The 25769-nt window shown below is 44.5% G+C and overlaps 1 non-coding gene across 1 annotated transcript; it reads left to right on the top strand.

The window, feature by feature from the left end:
* Positions 1-11506: 11506 nt before the first annotated feature.
* LOC138565196 (U5 spliceosomal RNA) lies at positions 11507-11621 on the top strand. Its single transcript, XR_011301102.1, has one exon. It is a non-coding gene; the product is annotated as a U5 spliceosomal RNA (small nuclear RNA).
* Positions 11622-25769: the final 14148 nt, after the last annotated feature.

Below are 25769 nucleotides of genomic sequence, written 5' to 3' on the forward strand. Positions count from 1 at the left end.
TAATACCATGATCACCTCTAACTCCGCGTGCGCCTGGTCTGACCATCACGTCATAACCTTCCACTTACCAGCCACCAACCCCCAGCCCAAACCTACCATAGCCCCTGCTATACCCACCAGGAACAAAAAGGACATTACCAGGGACAAATTGCTCCCTCTCATTCTCCCCATCCTCAACAAATGCGCCTAACAGCACAAGGACCCTACCGTCCTAGTAGATACCTTCAATTTTACTTTACTCAAAGCCATTGAGACTATAGCCCCACTTAAAATACGCAAAGCCAAACAACGATCCCATCTGAACTCATGGTTCACCCCGCAGCTTATAGTTATGCGCAAAGAAAAGCGGAAGGCTGAAGCTCTTTGGAAAAGCAATCCTAGCATGGCTAACGAAGACTCCCTTCTCATCACCTCACTTAACTACAAGGAAGCTATCCTTCAAGCCAGAAAAGGGGCGTATAACCAACGTATATCTCAAGCCGAATCCAACACAAAGGAGTTATTTGAAATTCTCAAAGAATTAGAATCCTCTTCACCTGTCCCTGACTCCTGCATCAAAGACAGCACTTGGTGCAACAACATCCAAAATCCACTTCTCAACAAAATTACTACCCTGCAATCCAAAATTAATGCCAAACAAAACACCCTTCTCACTTCCCCCCTAACTAAAACCATGCCACCTAAAACGACCATCCCATTTTCACACAAGCCATTCAGCTTTACGCCATTTACCATCCCCGAGGTTGAAAAACTCATCAGTAACTTAAAAGCTTCAAACTGTCAAGGTGACTCCTGTCCGGCACCGATCATTAAGGAATCGGCCCATGACATCGCTCCTTTCATAACCACCTTCATCAATTCCTCATTTCAATCTGGAGTGGTCCCTAACAATTTGAAGGATGCATGGGTCATCCCCCTACTAAAAAAACCGACCCTAGACCCGGAGTCTCCAACCAACTACAGATCCATCACTACAGTCCCATTTCTTCTAAAAATATTAGACAGAGCATCCTACCTACAGATACAGAACTATCTAGAAACAAACAATCTTCTAGGCACAAGACAATCCAGTTTCAGACCCAAACACGGGACGGAAACAGCCCTCTTAGACCTCAAAACCCAAATTGAGGACCTAAAAGATAATGGCAAACTGGCTCTGCTACTCCTACTGGACTTATGTGATGCCTTCGATCTGGTCAACCACCAAATCCTCTGTCAACATCTGAAATCTGCAGCCCACTTTTCTGAGAAGGCCACCAACTGGATCAGGTCATTCCTAGACAATAGACACATGAGAGTATTTTCCCCAACCTCCTCAGCAGACCCAGCGCCAGTCCCCTGCGAGGTCCCGCAAGGGTCTTGGGTATCCCTCACCCTCTACAATGTGTTCACTAAACCTCTGTTTGATGTGCTTGATTATCTGGGTGTCACCTACACTAATTATGCTGATGACACCCAGTTACTCATTCCCATCAAAGGTGATTACTCTGTAGACTCTAAATCACTAAATGACATTTACCATGTCATCCAAGCCTGGATGGCACAACATGAGCTCTGTCTTAATGATGACAAGACAGAGCTCCTCATCCTAGGTACACAACAAAGACTCAACAAGTTGAACCCTTTGTTCAGTTCCTTCAATATTGATGGCAACCCCATCAAAATATCCAAAGACACAAAAACCTTGGGAATTTACCTAGATTCCACACTCTCCCTTCACAGACAGACTAATGCAGTCGCGGCCGCATCAGCCTACACATGTAAGTTGATCACAGCCTGTCGCCCATTTCTTTCTACTCAGAACTGCATCACCCTCGCAAGGACACTGGTTATGTCCAAACTGGACTACTGTAACGTACTGTACCAAGGCACTAACCAGTGCAACCTCAATAATCTCCATATCACTCAAAACAACGCCATTAGAGCAGCCCTCAACATCCCTAGATCAGCGCACATCTCTGAAACTAGGTAGAACCTCCCCTGGCTCTCAGTCGCCCAAAGGATCTCACTAAAATCACTTGCCCTTACCTACAAATGCATTCATAACCTGGCCCCTATCTATTTAGCTTCGCGGTTCACTCAATACATCCCTCCTCGGTCACTCAGGTCTGCCAATAACCAGAGCCTCTCAATCCCCAGATTCAAGCTCCAAACAGCCGGAGGGGTCAGCTTCCCAGTCTTGGCAGCCAAACTTTGGAAGACTGTGCCTCTCACCATCAGAAATCTATCATCTATTAACCTATTTAAATTCAATGCTAAACGCTGGCTAGCCGCCTCAGATGACCGACTGCCTTACTGAATAATTGAAAAATTATCAGCTGTACTGTTCCTGTATTCCTCTGCTTCTGTACTATGCTCCTGTTATGTTCTAACTACTGTTTGAAGATATGAGCCCGGTAGCCCCCAGGCCTGGTTTGCGCTATACAAATAAAATAAATACAAATAAATACAAATACAAATACCATGCTACAATTGGTGGATCAGAATAAATCTGGATTTAACAAGGGGAGGATCCCATCTACCAATATGCACAAACTGATCTTGAGACTGTTGGAAAGCAAGAGACAGGTTTCTGGAGTGGCTCTCCTCTCCTATGATGCAGAGAAAGTCTTCGACCAGATAGAGAGGGAATTCCTATTTGCTTTACTTGAAGGTTTCGGTTTTGCAGCATAGGTAATGAGTTGGATATCTTTATTATACTCTAAACCACCATCTGTGGTTACTATGAAAGGCCTGATTTCTGATATTTCTGAACTTGAAAGAGGCACAAAACAGGGCTATCCCCTCTCACCTTCATTATTGGTTCTGCCAATGGAACCATTGGCTCTAAGCATAAGATCTGATGCAGGGATACAAGGAGTCCAACATGGAGACACACTACAGAAAGTTGGGCTATATGCCGATCATATGCTGTTGGCTGTGCGAGAGTTGGAATCTACTCTTCCGGCATTGATGAGGCAGATAGAGGCTTTCACTGCCTTCTCCGGATAAAAGATAAATTGGACACAATCTGAAGCTATGCCAACTTCTTCTTCTTGCAACATTGGACAGTTTAAGTATGGATTCTGTTGGTGTACAGAAAGGATGAGTTACTTATGAGTATGGTTAACTAAGAAAGTCAAACTTATGATGAATGAGAACATGAAATGCTTGGTAAGGAATTTAAAATTGAAATTGAAAAGATGGTCAGAAGTGAAACTATCTCTTTGGGGGAGGGTCAACACGATATGGATGACTACCACTCCCTGCATCAACTACATCCTAAGTATAATACCTCTTTCTGCACGTACAATATTTTTGAGTGAAATGGAAGGTCTGATACAGAGTTTACTGTGGGAGCATTGAAAAGCTTTGGAAACTACAACTCCCATGTGAGAAAGGAGGCTTGGGAGGTCCAGATTACGCACTGTGTCATCTGGATTTTTCAGTGATCCACCTAATACCCTTTCTTGAGGAATGACCAGACATGTTGGTGTGGGCTGAGTATGGCATGAAAACACTGCTTGTGCCTGAGGGGCTCTTGACGACTAGGAATGTTAGGGGATTTGCCTCTTCTCCAGCAACAGAATTCTTACAGAAATCTTGGGGAACTGAACAATGAAAACACTTTCCTTTCAGCACCATAGTCAATATGGTTGAATCCAAAGGTACAGATTGATGGGAAATCTAATTTCAAGCCAAACTGGTTTTTGAATGATGTGCAGTGGATTGGTGATTTGATTGTAGACAAAATAAAATGGAGACCCTTTACTATATGGTCATCATCAAAGAATCTTCAGAATTGCAACTACAGCGAATATAGGAAGTTGAAGTTGGCACTTGAGGGAGTGCAGGTTGATGGGAAAGGTGCTCTCAAGGACCGCCTGTTTTGGATTTCAAAAAGAAAGGTCACTTTGCATCCAGTGTGCACAGGCATTTATTGGGCAGCAGGAAGGCCAATCGAAAACTCCTCAGATTTTAGTCAGATTGAATTGGCTTGGAGACGACGCAGGGGGGGGGTGCATGCAGGAATATTGCTCTGACCTCATTAAATCTGGGGGAAAGAGCGTGGCAGGTTAAAATTCTTAACAACGTCGATTGGACTCTGTCCAAATTGATTGCTAGTGAGATGAGTGACTCAGATGCCTGATGGGGGTGTGGTAAACGGGTGGGCTCCTTTGAGCACATGATAGGGGAATGCCACAAAGGACATTTTGGATTAAAGTAATTGAAACCATGAATAAGGTCTTGCTAACTGACCTGGATGGTGATTTTCAGACCATAGTTCTGCGGGAAGATGATCTCTTGGATAACGTATCGTAGCATCAGAAATGTTGGTTTTTCGGGGCGTCCCTCTCTGCAATAAAGATCATACTGAGAGAATGGTAGAAGGCCAACTTCCCTCCATGGGCAATATGGATTGAAGATATTTTTGACTGAATGAGTCATTTTAAGAAAAATTAGGAAGTATAGTTTGTATGAAGGCATTTGGGGAAGTTTTCTGGATATAATGTAATTTATAGGCTGTGTTTTAATCGCAGCTTGTCTGTTGTGTTGCTATTTTGTAAACAATTCAATACAAAAGTGAATATTACATGCAAACATTTCAGCTGTTAGATACTTTCTAGTCAGGATTTCCGCCCACTCCAAAGAACAAAAGCTGCACTCATGGCTGGTTGGGGCGGTATCTTGAAGGATGCTGATCAGGGGGCTTTTACTCTACTGGATACGCAGGATTTATCGGCAGCAGTCAATATGGTTGATTTTGTTATGCTTTTACCTAGGATATCTGAATTTGCAGGTGTACCTGAGCAGGCGTTGTACTGGTTTTGGAACTGATCATTCTTTTATAGGGTGGAAACCATATCTCTGAATGAAAGCGCTTTAATGCCGTTGGCCGTAGGTGCTCTACAATTACTGAATGGATGAACGAATAAACATGTTCTTCCTTTTGGATGGCAGCACTCCAGGCCTGAAAGTAGGGGGGGTTGTTCTTCTGATTCCACCTTCATTCCTCTTGGGGTTCCCCAATGCTCCTCATTATCTCTGCTACTATGTAACATCCATATTCAGCCCCCTATATACATATTTCCATACCCTTCTTATGAAGACGATAGGTAGATGTTTGCGCATTACAACAATTCTGCAGATACTTTACAGAATATTGTTCATCGCACGAGTGGGGGGATGCTGTATGATCGCTAATAAACTACAATGTAATCCCTATGCTCTACCTTTTATCCCTGCAGTTGACCGCCCATCTTCTGCAGGCTTTGGGTTCAACGCTATGCTGATCCGTTTATCCCTGCAGCCGAGCATCCATTTGCTGCAGGCTTCGAGTTGCTCGCTGTGCTCTTCCTTTCATCCCTGCAGCCAACCATCCATTTGCGCTCTGAAACACGTGTGTATGAGCGTGATACAAATAAAATATCAATATCAATTTCAATATCTTCTACGGGCTTTGGGCTGCTCGCTATTCTCTTCCTTTTATCCCAGCAGCTGACCATCCCTCTTCCTTTTATCCCTGCAGCCGACCATCCCACACTGGTTGACACTAGGTAAACCCTCATCTTTATTTTGCTAACGCTAAGGCAATATTAGTAGGTATCCCACAAACCCAACATACTCAGCTTTCGAGCACCAAAGTTTTCCTAAATGTCTCCCTTTCAAAAATCTCTACGAATCAGGCAGGTTACTAAATTTAAATCACTGTGACTGGCTTTTTAAATGTGTTCATAGTCTGGCACCAGCCGACACATAATCTTCTGTCTGTGAATCAAAGCCTTCTGGTTGTCCCTGCAGCCTCTGCCCATCACTGAGGAGACGGGTGCTTTCCTGTCTTGGACCCACGCCTGTGGAATTCTATTCCTTTTTCTCTTTGGAAAACTGAGCTTTCAAGACCCACCTCCTTTGGTGAATTATTGCATTCGCTTTTTCCTCTTTAATCCGGCTGCACCCAGATGCGGTTCCTTCTGCCTGATATGGGTTAGCGCAATGACATCACATGTGCCGGGTGCACCCCGCGGCCTGGGGGAAGGGCAGCAGCCTGGCACTTGTATAGTGCTTTGAGGCGCTGAACCCAGTAATCCCAGTGCTACGAACCCACAGTGAATTCTCCAGGAGGAGAGACTTTAATCCGGGGGAAGGAGTTATGCAGGAGGACCCCTGAACTCTTGTCCCACCAGCCCCGAAAATCCTTAGACTTGTGAGTAGACGGATAGAGGTAGAGGGTCATTTAGGTGGCTCGCTGGCTAGCCGAGCCCAGTGTGAATGAACTATGCGTGTAATACGACAAGGGTACACTAGATATGCCCTGCCATGAAGAGCCTGCCCTGATGTCTGTCTGTCTGTCTATCTATCTATTATGTTCACCCGTTGGCCTCAAGAATCCTGCCATGTCATGTGTGATCAGCTGAGAGGTTTGTCTTTCTGCAGACATGAAAAATGGCCATGGCCTTGGGTCCAAAAGAAACATATTGGGGGAACATGTACAGTGGACACGGCATCTGAACAAGGCTTTTTGCCTGTAAAAAAACGATGGTATAACAAAACCCTTGAAATTCACTGAAAAAACCTTAGTTAAGGGCTAGTAAAGTTGTGCAGATTTAATGCAACAAAACCTTTGAAATTCAGCAGATGTGGGAAGTCATGGCCAGCTTAACTCGACACGTTCCGGTTGCAAAGCCCATGAGCACATACATATTATAAGAGAAGAGATTCACAATGACATACAAAATGGCCTTATGGGGGACATCAACAGGAGCACGCCTAGAAAAGCTGGTCATGACTTCCCAGATCTGCTGAATTTCAAGGGTTTTGTTGCGTTAAATCTGCACAACTTAACTGCACGTTAACTAAGCTTTTTTCAGTGAATATATATGTATATAGCTGCTGCTTATCACCCCAGTTGTTCCCATACAATAGCTCTGGCAATGCCATTTGTCAGCATCTGATAAAGTTACTGAGTGAGGTCAATGCTTGCTTCAGAGATGTGTGTGCAGCCAGCATAGCAAGGTACGAATTGCAAGAGGCCTATACCTAAATCTAAACCTTCTGTAATGAATACATGCTGGATACTATTAGATCCAGTAATAATAACACTTCTCATTACCATACTTAATTGGAGATGGAAATCATCATAAAGCACTACATATGAAGGGATTTTAAAAAGTCTGTAATCGCCACAAACTTCAAGGGAGACCTGCGCTTTGATCAAGAGCCACAGAGAGCTCAATTAACCGGAGAGACACTTTGATCCACAATGGACAGGAAGATGGGTGGGACTTATTAGTACATGCTGTCACCCCTTACCTTTCCTGTTGCAAAGCACTCTGGTTATGACCTCACGCTTAACAGAAGTTTGTTGGTGGGGACCCAGGATTGGTTCATTAAGGTAGGCTTAGCCTGCACCAATCACTGGGGCCCATTTGGCTTTAAAAGAGGGTTGAGCCCCTCTTTTGGCAGATCATCTGATGACTTTGAAAGGAGTAAGAAGAAGGACTCATTTGGACCCTGGCTGTAGGTACAGTCTGCCTTACAGCTTCTGCCAGTGAAGTGTAAAGGAGCAGCTGTATGCATCTGCAGGAAATCTCGCGCCCCTACCTACCTGTATTGGAGACATGAGACCGTGCTGTGTCTGACACCAGCTCTCGTGCCAGTAATGCCACGTGTATTGGGAAGGAGATATCCTCTGCGAGAGCCCTATCAAATGTATCCTCAAAGGGATGACAACCTACAGGAGGAACTCTCTGAAGGAATATGAAAAAAAGCAAAGAAAATTAATTAATGACATCATAAGAAGGTGTGCACAATGTCTTGAGATATCGACTGAAAATAATGTATGGATCCTAGAGGGCTAATGACGAAGTAAGGGATAGAGTGAAGTCTCAAGTGTAAAAGAAGGTTACACGTGCAGGAAGTGCTGCAGAAAACAAACGTTCAATAAATGTATGATATGATATGATATATGATATGATATGGCATTTATAACGCGCCTATACACTAGCGTTTCAAGGTGCGACGAGGCAAGGGAGGGAACAAAGGGAGGACAGACAACGATCCTACTAGGCCAAGTGTCATTCAGATCGCGCAAGTGCATGGGAAAGGGGGAAAAGGAAAAGTGCGCAGGGGAGGGGAGAGGGGAAAGTGCAGTACATGGGAAAAAGTGGAATAAATAAGAAATAAATAAACGGCCAGCTGGTGGCAAGTGGAAGGAAGAGAAGACAAAAGTGCTGGTAGGGGGAGTGTAGGGATACAGAACAACGGTCCCCAGGTGCAGGGGTTGCCAGGGAGGCAGTGCAAGTGGGCAATTGACGGGGGCTGGTCCAGAGATCAGAAAGGGTGGCCACGTAACCCAAGCAGTTTCAGTCAGGAAATCAGCAGGGGAGAGGGGGAGAGAAAGCAGAGGCAAAGAGGGAGGTTTTGAGGTGCTTCCGGAACCGGAGATGGTTCTCCTCGAGTTTCAGGGAGGCAGGAAGGCTGTTCCAGAGAGAGGCCGCAGCCGAAGAGAGTAATCTGCCACCAACTCATTGCTTGGAGAAGTGACTGACACTGAGGGAGTTGGAGGCGGATGAGCGAAGAGCTCGACAAGGAAGATATTTAGGAAGAGAGAGTTGAAGGTATTGCGGCCCCAGACCCCAGAAGGCCTTGTGTACAATGCAGAGGGTTTTGAACTTAATCCTCGCAGCCACTGGGAGCCAGTGCAGAGATTTCAGTCCTGGAGAGATACGATCCCTGGGCTTGAGGCCAAGGACAAGTCTCGCAGTCCTGTTCTGGATAAGTTTCAGAGGGCGGAGATTAGAGGCAGGCAGATCTAGATAGAGGCTGTTACAATAGTCCAGTCTTGAGAGGACCAGGGCTCTGGAGACAGTGAGCTTCTGGGGGAAGGAGAGGAAAGGAAGAATACCTCTAAGGAGGTGCAGCTGGTAGTGTGACTTCTTAGAGACATCAGAGATGTGAAGGGAGAAGGAGAGAGCAGAGTCAAAGATGACCCAGAGGTTTTTAACCTTTCAGGTGGGAGTAGGAAGAGGGCCAAGAGAGGCCGGCCAGAGAGCTGCAGGGAAGGAGGGAGTGGGTGTGCTGATGAGTAGAATCTCAGTCTTACTGGCATTAAGGCAGAGGTTGTTGGCGGCACACCACTCCTGGATGGCAGACAGACAGTACAGGCTCTGAAACGCAAGGTACATCAAGTCGTCGTATAGGCTAGCTATGAGTAGGCTATAGAAAGCAGGCTACTCGCCATTGTATAGAAACTGGACATTGGTAAGCCAGAAACCATGACGGGAGAATGAAATGTTGTGTTGCAGCAGAATAGCAGGCTCATGGAGCTGCGTGTCGAGGCTGTCTGTTCTGAAGTCCAGATCTAGAAATCGAGGTCAGCTGAGTGTGCAGAGGATGAATCTTCTAACATTATGGTGCAAGCAAGAAAACCAAGGATGCCAAGTTTTAATTCATTTAGAGCATGTAAAATCTGCAAAATGGACAAGATCGTGGCCTCCTGTCGTGGCCTCCTGTTACGTGAGCCAAGGATGGAAATAGAATTTGAACTTGGACTTCCAGATACAATAGTGAGTGCCCCCCATCCCGTGCATTCTCAAAGACAAGAATACACTGCAAGGCCAAGTAAAAATACAATTTCATGGCAGAAAGCACAGGTGATGAGAGATGCAAGGCTAATTGGGTGGTGAGGTAGCTTCATGTCTTATCTCCCTGCACATGGGTCTGGGTTTACGCGCTGCTAAATGAACCGAATGTTCCAGACATGGCAGAAGCGTGCCAACCAATTTTATTAGTCCGTATAATGAAGGACCTTATGGTTTGCAGACCAATGAGAAGCTATGTATCTAAAATTACACGTTTTAAGAGGTAGGCATACATTGTCCACCTGATATTGGACAGCCAGTAACAATCCTAGCTCTTATAGAAGTGTACATCTAGATGTTTCCCTTAACCAATCCTGACCCTTGATAGGTTTTTCACTATTGCCACGTAGTATGATGTCACTCTGATGCATTGTTGAGTATAAGAACCATATTTTGCGTGTGATAAGTGAGAAACTGAGCTTACGTTCAGTGATGTTCATTGCAGCCTCCCTGTTTTAGGTAATCCCTTCCATTACAATATGCACATTCCAAAGGGTCATATGCTCACATGGTAGCAGTGCAGATGGTTTCAGATCCAAGCGAGTTCAGCTCCAGAGTTTCAGACAATCGGGCATCCTCCGCCATTAGCTGGAAGATCGTGGAGTTTCCTGTGGAGAGCGGCCAATAGAAATAAACTTGTAAAAAGAACCGAGACAGTGGGCAGGTCCCTCTTTGAAGAAATCCCTGCTCGGTTTCCACGGGCTCTCCCCGGACGGAAGGCAAAGTGGTTGGATTAGAGGAGGAGTCAATACCGAAGGCCTCGAGTTAATTAACAGGTGTAAGCAGAGAAAGGGAAATGGCAATATAAAGGGGTGGGATTGTGATATTTCTGAGTAACGGAAATGTTTGTGAAGATAAAGAAACGCTTATGTAATCCTATTTCAAGGGAGATAGAAGAAGACGTCTCAAATTTCGATCGAATATTAAGAGAGAGAATACGCACAGTCAGGACTGTGAAAGGTGATGCCTTAAATCCTGTATAGAGTAACATAATTGGAGGCGTGGGAAGTATACCTCTTATTATAAACAGTTATAAAACAGGGAAGGTGATCACAGGGCTTAATAATGTGTATTGTGTCATAGTTTTCAGTATTATTTGTTGTGTGAAGTTTCAAGAAGTAACAGGCTGTGAAGGATTGGAAGTGACGTTGTTTTAAGTTAAGGTGTAGTAAAGTATTTGCGCCAATTAGAAGACAGATAGGTTGTTGAAACAAAAGAGGATTGAGCGGCGATTGATGGTGCTTGCTCATATGTTTTGTTGTAAGATTAAAAGTGGTGAGCAGCAAATCTTGAGATAGTTATATTTTACTAACTACCCGGTAAGTATCGACAGTAAATTGTGACTTATCATTATGGAGGACACTCCTCTCGTGCACCTTTGCAAAACACTACCAAGACACGCTCCCAAGCTCAAACAATACAGTGCAGAATAGGTAAAGGGCATAACTGACAAAATGTTTATGCCATGGCCGCAAGGGGGATAATTGTCAAAAGAGGTAAATCAACACGAGAACACATAGGTGCACGCTGCGTGTACAGGAAAGAAATTAGAGGAAAGGCTGGCAGTTTTAGAACTTTAGAAAATATACAAAGAGGAGAAGGAGGACCCACCACCAGAGGAGTGAATGCTTAATCAGCATAAGGTGGAGGGCAGTGAGCCCTCAGCTCCTCTTGCCTTGTCTGAGGATAATAGTGTAGATATATAAGACATAGGAGTTTACCCCTTAAAGGAATTAAAAGCAGTGGCAAGGTATAGCAATCCAAAATATGTCCCCCCCGCTTACAGTTGTGACGATAGCCCAGAAGAGAGCAAAAGGAAGGAAGATGCCTGTAAGTCTATATGAGATAAAGACGAAAGAGGCAGGAGATCAAATATATCAACAAATATACTCTGGTTTCTCTTCAAAACAAATACATCTTTTGCCTTTTACTAAGGATTTCTGTGGAGAGGAACATTAAAGAGTTTCACTACATTTGTTTAAGCCCTGCCACTTGCGGGGTATGAGAAGAAAAAAAAGAATACATCGACAAATATAGACTGAGAAATCAAACAATGGGAAGGAGAAAATAATAGCCCTGATGAGGTAACGTTCATACAGAACGAATTGATGGGAGGACAGATATTACTCAAGATAGATGGCAAAAGCATTGAGGAGGTTCAGCAGTGAGAAGACAAAGATGAGCAAGAAAAGAAGCACTGAGAACGAGAAAAGAGAGAGACTAAGGTAGAACAGCGAGTATGGTACTGAGGGGAGCAGTAACTGATCCCCCAACCTAAACCACGGGATGAGGAGGAATAAATGTTTAGTGATAAAAGCAGAGCATTATCTTTGGGTATATTAAATTTAGATAGGGAAGAGGAAGATGATAGTTACACTATTTGGGGTCTAGCCATGTCAGGTGAAGAAAGACGGTCAGGTAGTGAGGAAGAGGGTGGCTGTGTCCCCTGGGAAGTCAACAGATGGATAAAGAGGTCAGATGGTCAGATCTGGAACACCCTAACAAAAGAAAAACAGATCCTATACCATATCCTGAGCTTCCCTGAAGACGATTGTGTAGTGAGAAAGAAGATTCTCCACCTTATATAAGTAGGTTAAGGTCATTACCGGCACGAAGGCGCATAGGGATGATCACCCCTGCATTAAGTAAATGAATCGTGGGATCCGAATATTGGATGGGGTTCTCACAGTTCGCCCTGCTAGAGAAGGGGGGGGCAAGGCCAGAATACATTCCATGGCCTTAGATGGATAAGGATAATTTAATATGCAAGCTCCCTAGTTTGACTTCAGGGGCTGGGAAATGGATATATGAATTAGAAAAGATGACAGGAGAAAATACGCTGGCTAAAGGAGACATAAAGGATCTATTGGCAGCTATTCATGGGGAGAGAACTGACGACATTTGGAGAAAAGTGGGCTATGTGGGTTTGACAGCACAAAACACAATGCATGATTAATAATTGGAGGGCTGATGTTTGGAAGGCTCTCAGGGTACAGTTCCTGATACATCAAATATGGGTGCAATTATGACACTTAAAATGAAAGAAGATGAAGACCCTATTGCTTATATTCAAGATATCCAAGGGAAATGGCAGCTTGAAATGCATGAGCCGTGGGAAAAAACAGTGTCACTATTTTATCATATTTTGTGTCAGGGATTGCCAGAACCGGTACAGAGACAAATGAAAAAAGAAGTGGGGATGGAAGTGAAGCCGTGGGCTGAGATACAGTTAACTATTGTGCATCATTGTCAGTAATTACAAGAGGAGAATAAAAAGAAAGATGAGAATAGAAAGATTGCGGAAGCCAAGTTAGTTCAAAAGAAACTGTCAAAATTTGCTATAGAAGGAGTAGTACTTACAAGTGGAGAGGGAGTGGGAATGAAAGAAGTAATGGATATGTCACAGTTGAATAATGCACACCCAAAGGATCAAAGTGAGTACGGGTCTTGGCCACGAGGAAGAGGTGTGCACTGAAGAGGATGTGGATTTCAGAACATCCAAGGCGGATTTCAGAACAACCAAGGTGGGTTTCAGAATACTCAGAATGGGAGTCAGAATACTGAGGGAGGATATAATCAAGGAGGGTTTGTCAGAGGGCCACTCCCAGTATGCTGGAACTATGGGATGACAGGGCATATTGCGCACATATGTAGAAGCCGAGGGAACGTACAAAAAAAGGACAACCTTCAAGAGGCGGATAGATTATCTACCAGGATACAGTACACAAACACGAGAGGGTCTTTCCCAGGATCACACATCCTATCAGGCACAGACACCACACATACAAGAGGTACAATAAGGGCCGGTGCAAATGCACCCACCGCAAGGGCAGTCACAACAAGGACCTATACAAACACAACAGAATTCGAATACGGGGCAGATACTGATACCTAGGATAGGGGGCGTCACTGTGGTAAGAGTGACCACACGGGAACAGGGGTTAAATGTATACCCTCAATAGGGCAGCTCACAGGGTGATTTGATGTGTTCAGTACTATCCATGACACCAGGCCCGCACAAGGAACTTAGGGTCGATGTGACGATAGGAGGCAAATACTTTTCTTTTCTTGTAGACACTGGGGCAACTCACTCTTGTATACAGGAGGAAAAATAGCCAATGTCACGTATTGCCATGAATACTCAAGGGTTCTCTGGAACTACGAATATAGTTCCTTTTACTGACAGGCTACCCATTTCGATAGGGGAATGTGACATGTCTTCCCCCTTGTTATATTCACGACATATGCCAGTTAACATTTTGGGAAGAGATTTAATGACAACATTCAACATGACAATTTCATTCACTGATCAGGGAATAGTGCGCTCCAAACCAGGAATTATTTAAATGTAGGAGAGTTTATATTGGCATTCACAGGGAAGTGTCTCTGCGAGGGGTCCTGGTAGATACGGAAGTCTCCATGTGTGTGGTGAGCATTTTATTGATGTGGCTACCTGGACTAGTAGGGAAGAGTGTGAGGATACCTGATGAGTTCCTATGCAGCCAACAAGTACCTATGGATGTGGAAGAAGGACAGACTATTCCTATAGAATTTAGAAGCAGCTATAGTACGAGGAGAAAGAGTGATGCTTGAAGGAGTAGATGATGAAGGGAGAGCATGGAGGACAGTGAAGAGGGATACAGATTGACTGAGTTAATAGATGAAGATATGTTCAGAGAACAATGTATCGATGATGAGGTAGTGTTTTGTATAAGCCTTACATGCTGGATATAGATTGAGAAAAGGAAAGTCCCACAGCAAATGGCAATAATGCAACAATGACCAGAGTTCTTTCAGGAAGACTTAGAAAAGGTGCCAAGTGCCCTTAGGACTACAGGCCCATAGACGTAGGCCCATTGAAGGGAGTAGGAGATGTTAAAATAAAACTCAAACCTGGAGCAATTTTACCCCGAGCATAACAGTAACCTATGCCCCGAGAAGCTGATGAAGGCATATTCAAGACCATTTCAGCACTGATGAATCAGGGAATCCTAGCGCCATCGGAATCCCTATACTGCAGTGCATCTGATTAAAAAATCTAAAGGGGGGTCGTGGAGATTTATCCAGGACTTGCGCCCTCTTAATCAGATTGTAGAAGCAGAGTTTCCATTAGACCCTAATCCTTCAACAATATTGTGTAGTATCCCTGTTGAAGCTGAGTATTTTACAGTGAACGGTTTGAAAAATGCATTTTCTCAATCCTGTTGCATAAGGACTCACAAGACCTGACTTCCTTTAAGTTCAGACAAAAAAGACTAAAGCATACTCGTTTACCTCAAGGGTATTGTGAGTCCCCATTAATCTTTAACAAGTTCCTGCAGAAGGATCTAGGTACATTTGAACTCAGAGTGCAGTGATTCAATATGTAGATGACATAGTAGTCTGCAGAGAAACAGTGGATGAATGTAGACAAGACTCTATTCAGTTAATTACTATATTGGCAGACAAAGGATACAAGGTAGACAAGGAGAAATTACAGTATTGTCAGGAAGAAGTGCTGTATATAGGTTAGTTAATTTCACATGACTCAAAGAAAGTGACTCCTGAAAGAGTTGAGGCTATTTTGAAGACACCAAAGCCAGACACAGTGAGGCAAATGAAGCAGTTTATGGGTTTATGCATTTATTGCAGGGCCTGGGTGTTCGATAACAGAACATATACTAAGTCACTTTTGCAAGCACTAAAGAAAGCCCAAGTTGGTAAGGAAAATATAGAATGGACTGAACAAATGGAGAAAGGATTTGAGGAATTAAAAAGACCAATCTGTACAGTTCCAGTTTTAGGGATTCCCAATTAGAGTGAGGAATTGTATTTGTTTTCACACACAAATGGGTCAGTAATGACAGCAGTAGTCACACAAAGAACAACATTGCGGTATAGGTCTTTGGCATACTACACTGGGATTTTAGATCCAGTTATGAGAGGACATTTTCCATGTGAACAATCTTTGGCTGCTGCTGCATTTGCAACTGAGAATCCCACAAGCATTACCATGGGCTGTTCCATGACTCTCTACGTGGAGGATGCCTTATTTGCCATTTTAGAGAAACCCAAGGGTACATTAACACCACAAAGAGCTTCAGTTTATGAAATAATGATTTATAATCCAGCGATTAAGGTAGTGAGATGCAAAATAGTGAACCAGCCACGTTTGTAGCTAAACCTGTAGAAGAAGGTGATCACGTGCATGACTGTGCAAACTATGTTGAATTTTATGATGATATACCCCATGTGAAAGAAAATGCTTTAGTGGGAGGGGGATTCTCTTCATTGATGGTTCTTCCAAAATTAATCAGACTAGCGGGAGAGGCATTCAGGCTCTGCAGTTGTAAGACACAGATTAAATGGTGAATTTGAGGTAGTGGCAAGTGCAAGACTACCGTCTCACTTTTCAGCACAGGCAGCAGAATTGGTGGCGCGTATTGTCATGCTTGAGAAACACAAAGGGCAGGAAGTGATGGTGTACAGTGACTCCACCTATGTGACATCTCCATACATGCAGGGCTGTCGGGCTGGAAAAGGAGAGGTTATCTCTGCGCAGACAGCCCTCCAGTGCAACATGTATCTTCATCGGACAGGCTCATTAAGGCACTACAACACCCAGTAGCCATAGTGGTCATAAATTGTACAGCACATACTAAATGAACAGACTTTATCTCTCACAGAAAAAAGGCCACTGACGTAGAAGCCAAAAGAATTGCATATTCTCTAGACATTTCAAGTTTTGATACTGAGGATACTAAAGAAATTTTGAATAGAAGCATGCTAGTATGAGAAGGGTTTAATATGCTGTCAATTACCTAACTAATAGAAATTCAGGGCAGAGGAGCAACAGAGGAGCAAGAGCTATGGAAACTTTGGGGGTGTTCTTTATCCCCCACAAAAGCATTATGGTGACAGGAAAGCACTGGAAAGCCAGTGATGCAGTTGGCATTGTTGATAATCGCACTTGAGCAGCTGCATTACCCTGCGCATATAAGCAGAGAAAGTCTTGCTGCCACCATTGCAGAAGACTGGTTTATTGACAATTTATTGGAACATGTTGCACAATTTATGATTAATTGCATCGTGTGTCAAAGGTTTATTGCTGGGCATACACCGAGAACAATCAGAGGAGTAATACGTCTACTGAATGGTCCATTTCAACATTTACATATCGATTACGTTGATATGTTGCAGACATGTAATGGATACAGGGATCTATTAGTGGTGGTGTGTCCCTTCTCTAGGTGGATCGAAGCCGGTCCGTGTACACACCCTGAAGACACTTGCACAGCAAAGCTTTTTGTGCGCAGTCTTTCCAAGATGGGGAGTGTTTGTAGTATAAAGATCTGATAATGGACCATATTTTGTTAATGAACTATTTGAACAAATAGGGCTTCTATGAAACATAAAGCATGAGTTATCTTCTGCTTATCACCCGCAAGCAAACAGAAAATGTGAGAGACTCAAAGAGTGGATAGCCAAATTCAAATTGACTTTGAAGAAGGGGTAGCTATATTGCCTACCCCCAGCCTTATATACCCTTTGAAATCAGGCAGGTTCTGACCACCATCTCACTCCCAATGAGTTAGTGACAGGGTGTTGCATGAGAATGCCTCTTGCACCTCCATCTAGATTCAGATTCAGGAGTGATGCCCAGAGTGTAGCAAAGGCTCTAGGTGATGAAATGCATGATTATTTGACATGCATGACTACCAGTGTTTCTTTCATTGCAGATCAAGTAAAGCATCGGATGGAGGGGTCATGGAACACGGAAGAGAACAGTCCAGTAACCAATCCAAGTGAACTATTGCCAGCGCCAAAGTTATATTTGGTGATTTAATTCTCATTAAAATCTTCACCAGAAAGTGGCACGAGCCTAGGTTTAATGACATCTTTAGTGTTGAGGAAGTCTCCCCTTTTGCAGTTAAGGTATCGGGAAGACGAGCTTGACTGCATTTAGGCAATACCCTCCCTCCAGTGGTTACTGACCAAGAAGCAAGACAAGAAGTATTATTTCTGCGTGTGCAGACTCAGTCGATGACAAAGAAGAAGAACGATAAAACAGCAAGTGGCTAGCACATATTTCTTTTGGACTGGAATTCAGTGGACACTCCTTACACATTTTAGCAGGAAGTGCATAGACTTGTGGAGAATTCCAGAGGCTGAAACATGCTTTTTAGAGATTATTTGAAAGAATGAATATTACATCAGTACTATGCCGGAAGGGCAGATCCTGATTTCAAATTGGAAAAGAGATCAGTATCCAGATTCACTTTTAGGAGCATATCTCTTTCACGGATAATATATGATACCTGTTGACAGTGACAAACATCGGGTTGTAGTTGCTATCTTTATGTTTATACATCAGTCCTATCCAGCTTTTATTCAGAGAGATGTTAATATTCACACCTTTCTGTGTGACCTTAAGAATGCTAAGTGATAAGGTGACTCTTATTAGCGATAATTGAGGAGATTGTGCAACTACCGATGTGAAATTGAATATTTGCATTAAAAATGATTCGTGGAGAGGATAATGTGATTATAGAGAGAGCACATTTTCAACAAGTATTGGGATTGCACACCAAATGTTTTTCCAGACTCCTATGCCTGATATTTATAGGCATGCATATTCTCTTTATCTTTCTGCATCTTACATTTTGAAGTCACTATTATCCTAATGGTCCCATTGAAAAAATAGCTTCTAGGATCTGTCTTACTAGGAGTACAAATGACAATTTCTTTGATCTTCATGGGCATGTCAGACGACATAAAAGGGATCCAGAGGAAGATAATGAGGGGATAAATACCTATCTTGATAATGCAGCTCACCTGGGGAGTAATATATGGTACCAGCACATGAAAAAGGTAGGGGGGGAGAGCATCTGATGAGAATTGCTATGTCTGCTCTCTCATTGCCTAAAGGAGATGCCAGCGCATGATAGGAAATGCCTCAGTAATCTAGCAGCATGTACTACTAGAGGACAGTTTCAAGGGAACTGGGAAACCTTGCGATGGAGATCAAGACAGTTGTTTCCATACCAGGATGACTTCATCTAGACAACACAAATGGAGAAAGTGCCTGGAACAAAGGATGGGAATATGGAATGATGTCCTGTGCAGCTCATCTGCTGAAGAAGGAATCAGTGAAGGGAATACAGAAGGTGAATGATGCATGTCTGAAGTCTTGGGCTAAGCAATACAAACTGAGCCACCAGGTTGAGTGTCTGTGTCTTGTGTGTATCTGTGCGGGGCTATGCGACACATTAAAGAGTCTCTGGGGAACATGAGAATGGCCACAGAATGTTTATAAGTAGCAAATAGGCCTGTGATAAAAGGAGTGTGTGCTCGAATCACTGCACACTCTGCTTGGTGCTCTTTTCGTTTTTCACACCACACACCCAAGCATTAAAGTGTTTGTAACCGTGAGGCATATATACTCATTCGGACAGCCTCAGAGTTGGGATGTGAGGAAAAATGGCAGCGGCATCTGTTACTCCGTCGGGGTCTGAGGCCACGCGTGAACTGGCATGTTTGAAACTATTCCTACAGGATGTAAATTATCATTAATTGTTAGTACTATTATTTTATTTGTATCGTTAGAGTACCACTGTAGTCTATTAAACCAGGCATGGCTGAGGCTTTAGAATCATGCACACTAAATAGTATATTATCCACTGTGATCCCAATGTTAGAAGCTCATGGAAAATAAGCTGACAGGTGACGCAATTCGCCCACAACCACATCTTCTGGTCAGCGGGTCGTGAACTCGGGTTCCCTGGCTCCACTGTGTGCCAATTGGAAGAGGAGAACACCTGCTCCGGCACCACCCGCGCGTGTACCCCCACTGTACAACTCTCCATGCATCGCTGTCTTTCAGAAGGATGCATGGAAGCCAGAAACGAATAGAGCCTGCTCTCATGCCAGCGCATCCGATGACGTCAGCATCCAGACGTTCGCACTGGCAGCTTCATGGCACTTCAGGGAGCCCGGAGTCTATGGTCAAGGTGTGACCACCGTGTGTACGGATTCTGTGGCCGTTATGGGCAGTGAGCCACTGTCTGTTGGAAGTAAGTTCATGATTACTGTGGCCAGAATTACAGGGACGGTGTCAGGTCCTTTCAACTTTTTCAAATATAAGGGGCCTCGAGGCTCAGGTAGCTCCCCAGCAGCGCCAGAGGAAGGACAGGCGATATTCCTCATTGCACTTTATGTGCATTACAGCACAGGAGATTAACTGGTGGGAGTGGAACACCACCTTTCGCCCGTGATCTTGCAGTTAGCCATTTAGAGAATAAAGATGCCATTACAAGCTAGCACTGCATCCTCGCAAGCCCACTCAAGAGATGCTGTGATGTCAAACCTCATCATCTCAGAGACTTGTTTTTGCCGAAATGCTTCAATAGGTAAGAACCCTCTGACAAGGGTAAGAATTCGGCAGCGAGCGCGTGTAGGCCGGACACTTCACCACTGCATTATATAACCTGATGAAAAATAACAAACAGCTAAAGGTGAAATGTCCCATTTCGGTAATGCAAATCCCAGGGAAAACAGAGATCTCTGATCACTGTTATAGTCCTGAAATGCTCTGTGATTTAATGCAAAGCATACAGGAATCCTCATTGGTACTATTTGTCCCCTTTGCCACTCTCAGAGAGGAATTGAAAGAGTACAATAAGAGTGTACCAGACTGTCCATCTTGGAATGATAACCTACTCTCAGAAAATTATTCATATGGTTACTCTAGTATTGCCCCTTGTGAAATACTTGGTGGTACAAACAGAATACCTGGCTGCAAAACAGGCCCAGTGATCAGTGGGCCCTCAGACTCCTGCAGCCTGGTCACACCGCAGTACGGACAGTTTGAAACTGCATTCAGGCAAGGCCTTCCCTAAGAGCGGGTGACAGAAAATCCTTTTACGGGGGAAGCAACAGCTGTGTTTTAACATTAGAAATCATCTGTAAACTACTTGAATGACAAAACTAGCTTCATTTATATAGCAATGTTTTATTCATATTGAGGAGAGGTTTTGTCGCACAACAGAGTTGTAGTTTGGGAGTGATCTGAGCCAGTCGGGGTGGTGGGGCACCAACGATGCTTCCCGCCTGGGGTGCAATTTGGTGTAAAACCGGCCCTGGTGGGAAGTGCCAGAGAAAGTCTACGAACAAAGGACAAGAACGTTGCCTGCAAACACTCTCCTCAACTTTGGCCCGTCCGCCTTAAAGGACGACATGTGCCCAGCAAAGAAGCTAGGAGTGCCACAACAAGCATCAACTAGCGTCCATCTTTTAAGGACATTTTCAAGGCAGTCGAGCCCTCGAACCGCGACCGGCTGTACCACTGACTGTTGTCACTCTGCAGTCACTGAAGCCATCCAAGACGGCTCGACCAGCGTTCCAGATCAACTAACAGGCACAGAGACAGCGATTCTTGACCCTGAGCCGCTGTGTAGGCCAGCCTGCAGCCATCCATCCAGCATCCCTTTCCTGAACTGCCTCCCTCCTGCCTGATACTGCAGCTGTCTCCCATCTTGAACTCTGTCGTAGGAACTGCAGAGCGTCCTCGAACCCTCTCAATGCTGTTGAGCATCAAGAGCATCTAAAGCACCAGTTACCTTGTGGTTCTGTCCCCCTGGTTCTTCTCCGAAGGCCCGTAGTGACATTTACATGTGTGCGAGGCAGTAGGCCCAGCACACTGCAGCCCCACCGCTTGTTGGCTTTCTCTGGAAGGTAAGCAGTGCCTGCTCAGACACACAAAGGTATTTTTGCCCATATTTCCGACCTAAATTTAAAAGTAGAGCTCTATGCGCGTTTGAAACCGTGCTCCCTCTCCCGCTTCCTCACCAGGCTCTGTTCTCTCCTCCCTCTTGCCCACTGCTCCTGATTGGCTAAACCTGTAGCTGTGTGTGCAAGGCATTAGTCCCGGCACACCGCAGCCCCGCCACTCTGCTGGCATTCTCTGGAAGGTAAGCAGTGCCTGCTAAGGCACATGAAAGCATTTTTGCCCAGATTTCTGGCTAAATTTAAAAAGTAGTGCTCTATGCACATTTGAAACCCTGCTCCCTCTCCCGTTTCCTCACCAGGCTCTGTTCTCTCCTCCCTCCTGCCCACCACTCCAGATTGGCTAAACCTGTAGCCGTGTGTAAATGCCAGTTGACCCGGCACACTGCAGCCCCACCACTCTGCTGGCTTTCTCTGGAAGGTAAGCGGTGCCTGCTAAGGCACACAAAAGCATTTTTGCCCATATTTCTGGCCGAAATGTAAAAAGTAGTGCTCTATGCACGTTTGAAACCGTGCTCCCTCTCCCGCTTCATCACCTGGCTCTGTTCCCTCCTCCCTCCCACCCATCACTCCTGATCGGCTAATCGCAGCTCTTAACACACCTTCCGAGGGCAGCCCCTGCAGCTAAGGGCCTGAAGGCAAAGGGCGTCTCCTACAGAAGCTGCTCCAGACAGTGTCTGCAGGTGTCAGCAGGGGATGCCAGGGCCAGCCGTCAACCATCAGTGACCTTCAAGGTAGGTGTGGTCTGGGTGGGGAGTAGAGTATTCACTGGACTCCGGAAGCCCTGCCACTCTACATACCCTTAGAACTTAGCACACCAGACTGTTAATAATAACCAGTTAAACAACTACAAAGAACTGTGAATATTAGTCTGCGTCGGTCTCTGAGACAACTGTGAATATTAGCCTATGCCAAACTGAGACAGAACTGTGTATTAGTCTGCGCCACACTGAGATAGAACTGTGAATCTGCACCACATTGGATAGAACTGTGAATATTAGTCCGCGGCACACTGAGATAGAACTGTGAATATTAGTCTGCATCACTCTCGGAGAGAACTGTGAATATTAGCCTATGCCACACTGAGATAGAACTGTGGTATTAGTCTGCGCCACACTGAGATAGAACTGTGAATCTGTGCCACATTGGATAGAACTGTGATATTAGTCTGAGCCACAGTAGATAGAACTTTGAATGTTAGCCTATGCCACACTGAGATAGAACTGTGAATATCTGTCTGCACCACACCAAGATAGAACTGTGAATATTAGTCTGTGTTGCTCTGTGAGAAAACTATGAATATGAGGATGCATCGATCTCAGAGAGAACTGTGAATGTTAGCTTATGCCACTCTGAGATAGAACTCTGAATATTGGTCTGTGCCACAGTAGATAGAACTTTGAATATTAGCCTGCGTCACACTCTGAGAGAACTGTGAATACTAGGCTGCACCACATGGAGCTAGAACAACAAGCATTAGTCTGCGCCACAGTAGATAGAACTGTTAATATTAACCTGCATCGCACTCAGAGAGAATTGTGAATTTTAGGCTGCACCACATTGAGATATAACTGTGAATATTAGTTTGCACCTCAGTAACGATATTGATATTGATATTTTATGTCCATCATGCTAATACACAAGTGTTTCAGAGGGTGACAAGGCAAGGGAGGGGAACAGGGGAGAACAAAACAAAGATCTTACTAGGCCCACTGACATTGAGAATGCGCAAGTGTAAGGAAGAGGGGGAGGGGAAAAGTGCATGGAAGGGGGGAGAAGTGGAAAGTGCGAGCAAAGGAGAAACAGATAAATAATAATAAATAACAAATAAAGGCAACAAACAATGGTGGTGCAGCCAGCACGTGGCAAGTGCTGGGTTTAAGGCAGCAGACAGGGTAAGTCTGATAAGTGCAGGAAGAAAAAGGGGGGGCTGTATGGGTACAGATACAGACACCAATGCAAGGGGTGCCCGGAGGTAGTGCGGAAGAGAGGCAAGGTGAACAGGTACTGTGAGCAGGTGCACGGTGCAAAGAGATAACAGATCAGTAGGGGAGAGGTGGAGCAAAGGCAGAAGCAAAGAGGAAGGTCTTGAGGTCCTTCTGGAACCGGAGATGGTTCTCCTCAAGTTTTAGAGTAGCAGGGAGGATGTTCCAGATGGCGGCCCCAGCCGAAGACAGAGATCTACCCCAGCTTGTTTCTTTGAAAAACCGCTGACCCTGAGAGAGTTAGAGGTAGAGGAGCGAAGAGCTCGAGAGGGGAGGTATTTGCGGAGAGATAGCTGAAGGCATTTTGGACCCAGGCCCCAGGCCCCAGAAAGCAGAGTGTTTTGCATTTAATCCTTGCATCCACTGGGTGCCAATGGAGAGATTTCAGAGCTGGAGAGATACAATCCCAGGGCTTGAGGCCAAGGACAAGTCTTGCAGTCCTGTTCTGGATTAGTTGCAGAGGCCGGAGAGTAGAGGGAGATCAATTTAGAAAGAGGCTGTTACAATAGTCCAACCTAGAGAGAACGAGAACTTGGGAGACCATGAGCTTCTGGAGGAAGGAGAGGAAAGGCACAGTACCTCTGAGGAGGTACAGTTGGAGGTTTGACTTTTTAGAGACATCAGAGATGTGGGCGGAGAAGGAAAGTGTGGAGTCAAAGATGACCCCAGGGTTCTTGGCCTCACAGGTGGGGGTAGTAGGAGGGCCAAGGGAGGCCTGCCAGAGAGAGAGAGGGGAAAGGATGGTGAAGGTGTGCCGATGAGGAGGATATCCATCTTGCTGGCATTCAGACAAAGATCATTGGCGGCACACCAATCTTGAATAGCAGTTAGGCAATCAGTAGATAGAACTGTGAATGTTAGCCTATGCCACACTGAGATAGAACTGCGAACATTAGTCTGCATCACAGTGGATAGAACTGTTAACATTAGCTTGCGTAGCACTAAGAGAGAACTGTGAATATTAACCTATGCCACACTGAGAAAGAACTGTTAACATCGATGAAAATCCATCACCAACACAAAAGGGTATTTGTTGGTGTTTCTAGATGTTTCCCCATATCTGCCTACCACACTGTGAAACCTACTGTATTGTGAAACCTAGGCCTCTCTGCCACTTTACAGTACTCTTAAATCTAGGTGTTTCCCCATATCTTCCTACTACACTGTGAAACCTACTGTATTGTGAAACCTATGCCTCTCTCCCATTATACAGGACTGTCAAATCTAGGTGTGTGTTTTCCCGTACCCATACTGTTTTGTGAAACCTAGGCCTCTCTCCCACTATACAGGACTCTCAAATCTAGGTGTTTCCCCATATCTGCCTACTACCACGTGAAACCTACTGTATTGTGAAGCCTAGACCTCTCTCCCACTATACAGGACTCTCAAATCTAGTTGTCTCCCCATATTTGCCTACTACACAGTGAAACCTACTGTATTGTGAAACCTAGGCCTCTCTCCCACTATACAGGACTGTCAAATCTAGGTGTGTTTTCCCATACCCAAATTGTATTATGACACCTAGGCCTCTCTCCCACAGGTCTCTCAAATCTAGGTGTTTCCCCATACCTGCCTACTACAATGTGAAACCTACTGTACTGTGAAACCTAGGCCTCTCTCCCACTATACAGGACTGTCAAATTTAGTTGTGTTTTCCCATACCCATATTGTATTGTGAAACCTAGGCCTCTCCCCACTATACAGGACTCTCAATTCTAGGCATGGTCCCGAGCACCCATATTGTATTGTGAAACCTAGGCCTCTCTCCCAATATACAGGACTCTCAAATGGTGGGTGGTCATAATTTTCCGGAAAAAATAATGTCGACAGACAAAAATGTCGACAAAAAAATGTCGAAAAAAAAAATGTGACTTTCGTTTTTTTTAATCATATATTTATTTTAGGGGTTTGGGAGTTAAAAAAAGGGAAAAATTAAAAAAAAAATTAAAAAAGGGGGGTTGGGGGGAACCCCCCCATTTAAAAAAAAAATGCATTGAAAAAAAAAGTCGACATTTTTTTTTTCGACATTTTTTTTTCGATATTTTGACTTTCCGCATTTTTGTTGTCGAAATTATCACTGTAAACCCTCTCAAATCTAGGTGTGTTGCTCATAACTGCCTACTATACTGTGAAACATACGGTAGGGTGAAACCTAGACCATATCTCCATATCTGCCTACTACATCTGCTTTGACTGCACTCGACATATATTGCTGCACCCGAACAACATCGAAGCCTACTGTACGTATACATTACACCACATCTTTGGACACAGGCCGCAGGCTCGGTCAAACATCCGTGAGCCATAGAATGCAGCTATGGCTATACTCTCCGGTCTAGCTGCGCATATAGCCGTTCAAACTGAAACACCTGACGCACCTCAACACCTCTGCCACCAGCAT

The sequence above is a fragment of the Ambystoma mexicanum genome, chromosome 1q (assembly GCF_040938575.1).
Source record: "Ambystoma mexicanum isolate Mex_15411 chromosome 1q, UKY_AmexF1_1, whole genome shotgun sequence".
In the NCBI taxonomy this organism is placed as follows: domain Eukaryota; kingdom Metazoa; phylum Chordata; class Amphibia; order Caudata; family Ambystomatidae; genus Ambystoma; species Ambystoma mexicanum.